At 31.7% G+C, this 3387-nt stretch overlaps 1 non-coding gene across 1 annotated transcript; it reads left to right on the top strand.

Moving 5' to 3' along the window:
* The first annotated feature begins 785 nt into the window (after positions 1–785).
* Positions 786–918, top strand: LOC126033287 (small nucleolar RNA SNORA51). The gene has a single exon (XR_007504395.1). It is a non-coding gene; the product is annotated as a small nucleolar RNA SNORA51 (small nucleolar RNA).
* The last annotated feature ends 2469 nt before the right edge of the window (positions 919–3387 follow it).

The raw sequence follows: 3387 nt of genomic DNA, 5'->3' as shown, positions 1-3387 counted from the left end.
ACACAATCCTATTTAATGCACTGCAGCTAGCTTGCAATAAACTTCTTTTTGAGAAACTTTGCAGAGAATGAGGCAAGGCAAAGTGCCATGAATATTTTTCATTTTTCTCAAAACCCCTAGATGAGTGAGACCATTCTGTGTTTATCTCTCTCCCTCTGACTTATTTCACTCAGCATAATAGATTCCATACACATCCATGTATAGGAAAATTTCTTGACTCCATCTCTTCTGATGGCTGCATAATATTCCATTGTGTATATGTACCATAGTTTCTTTAACCATTCATCTATTGAGGGGCATCTAGGCTCTTTCAAGAGTCTGGCTATTGTAAACAATGCTGCAATAAATATAGGTGTGAAAAAGGTATTTTTATATTGTATTTTTGTGTTCCTAGATATATCCCTAGGAGTGGTATAACTGGATCATATGGGAACTCAACTTCCAGCTTTTGGAGAAATCTCCATATCGCTTTCCACAAAGGTTGGACCAGACAGCATTCCTGTCTGGTCAAAAATATTTGTGTACTGATTCTCAGAGACAAAATAGAGGAGGACTGAAGAATCCAGCTCCTGACATGAAGCTCACCACAGGGATCGTTTAGTGCAGTCACAGAAATAATTACACTGAGAACTATCATAACAAAATGTCACTGATGAGGAAAGTAGAAAGCCTGTCTAGAGTACAGTCCAGTGTGGGATGGGTAGGAAGAACACTTGGGATATTGGTCATGGGAATGTTGCACTGGTGAAGGATTATATATACAAATCAAAACAAAGAAAAGATAAGGCCTCCCAATTCTTACCACAGGCTGTGTTCTTTACACTGACTGTATAGAAAGAGGAGGTACAATAAATGTACCCCATAAACACCTCAACCCAGGCCCTTTGCCTGGTCTGTATTGTGAATTGGGGGACAAAAAAAGTGCCATGAATGGCCAAGATACAATGTCCCATAATTAACTCCAAGCAAGAGGCTGCTTGCCTACTTAATTAGTAGCATTATTAGTACTTACTAGTACTCATTAAAATCATTTTCCTCAGGCTCCTGATATGTATACCAATGCTTGCAAGTTTGTACACACACACACACAAACATACACAAGAACAAAGGCTAGAAAATTTACATAGATGTGACCATAGGTATTAGGCAAGTATCCTTAATGTATAACACTGAAGTTAAAATAACCTACCTTGCAGAAAAAAAAAAAAAAAAACACCCAGTCTCATCATAAAATGGGGAGAAGATATAAATAAAACATTTCCTCAAAAAAGAAATACAAATGGACAAAAGGCACATGATAAAATGCTCCATATCACTAATCATCAGGGAGGAGCAAATCAAAATATCAATGAAGTATCATCTCAACCACAGAGAATGGGACACATCACAAAGAACAAGAAGAAACAGTGCTAAAAAAGATGTGGGGAGAGAGGGACTCTATTTTTTAGGTAAAATCAATTAAAAATAAGTTATTAATAATTTTTTCTGAATAGGAGTCCAATGATTTTGACTAAAATTAATTAAAATAGTTTATTATTAAATGAATTATTTTATCATTTAAAAGAAATTATTTCTTATTTAAAAGAATTATAAAAATAACATAGATAATATTTTTCTGATTAACAAATATTCAATGAAATGTATGAAATAAATTTGGAGATTAAGAAATTAGAATTTTACACAAAGAAAATTTCATACTTCTGTATAAAAGCAGTATAATTTAACTATAAGTAAGGTTTTGTTACAAAATGGAAGTATTATCGTGAGAATAATTTGTAATGGTGATAACAACTAATAATTATTGAGTGTCTGGTCTGTGATAGAAATTGCTTTACATTAATTAATGCATATATTATTCTCAGCAGTCCTATGAGGTAGATGTTAATGTTATTCCTAATTTAAAAATAAGTAAATTGAGACACAGGAGGAATTAAACTAACTTGTTTCTCTTCTTCATCTGGAGCTGAAAAACTATTTAATGGCACAGTTAGACATAAAAGGACACTTAATTTTATCAATATCAAGATTTATTGAAAATGTTTATAATTTTAATCAAATTTACCACTACTGGAGATTTCATAAAACTGAATGATAATAGCAATTTAATTATTGCCAATACTTATATATTAGCATGAATAAAATATTGTATATAAACCATAAAAAATGTCCCAGAAATGAATAAAAGTTCATTTAAGAAACTGAAATAGACCAATAAAAATTATTAAAAATTTCTGTGTTCACATATTGAGCTAAAAATGAGCACAACAGTATCAAAAGATAAAATAAAAACTAAGAAAATAAAAAGTTTAAAGATCTTTTACACAGATATTTACTTTTAATATTAGTAAAGGTAGACTTGTCTGTAATATAACAAGTACAAATTATTAAAAAAATTTTTAAGCTCCCAATATTGATCACTAAAAGATATAAGAAATATAAAAATGGGGGTGGAGTGATGGCACAAGTGGTAAGGCTTCTTAGCCTAGGACAGTTCAATTCCCTGGCATCCTATATGGTCCCCCAAGCTAGGAGTGATTTCTGAGGGCATAGTCAGCAGTAATCCCTCAGCATCACTGTGGACCAACCCTCCACCAAAAATGTATGTATGTATATGTATATATATATATATATTAAAATGCTATAAAATCCATTGTCAATACCTGTAACATATGATCCTTTATCTGTCAGATCTGCAGTGCTGAAAGTCTATCTTTTTTTCGACCTGTTACAGTTGTTTCTTTGGGTACTCTCACTTATATGTACATACGTACACAAATATATGCAAATAGAAATATACAAAAGAATATTTATAGGCCATAGAAATAGTACAAAAGCTAAGGTGTTTTCTCTGTGAAAACTCTGATTTGAATCCTTGACACCAGATATGATACTGAGCACAACCAAAAATAAGAGCAGAACTAGATGTAAAACCTGAATAATGCTGGGTATTGGGTATGACCCAATCCTCCCAAATAAAATAAAATTAAAAATGATTTAATCCCATAAAAATGAACAAATTTAAATTAAACAAATTTAAAGCATCATAGGTCAGATAAAGTGATATTCTGGGGGATTAAGAGGAAAGTCTAATTACAGCTCACCATAGAATAACACTCTTCGAATTCTGATAAAATATATCACCAAATTTGAACATAATGAATTCAGAATTTATTACTATTATAGCTTTACTGAATAAAATAAATGTGTATTTATGGGACATATAATCACAGATTCAAATATCAAATAAAATTTGTTAATGTCACATGTGTCCTGAATATAGGTATCCAAAAACAAGTCACCTTCATCTGCCCCCTATAAATATGAACTTTTATATTTTCTTATTTTTATGCTGGGTTGTGTCCCAGGACTCTCTCTGCCTTTGAGGAA

Source organism: Suncus etruscus, chromosome 16, assembly GCF_024139225.1.
Source record: "Suncus etruscus isolate mSunEtr1 chromosome 16, mSunEtr1.pri.cur, whole genome shotgun sequence".
NCBI lineage: Eukaryota > Metazoa > Chordata > Mammalia > Eulipotyphla > Soricidae > Suncus > Suncus etruscus.
This window is presented reverse-complemented; position numbering and strand designations above follow the sequence as displayed.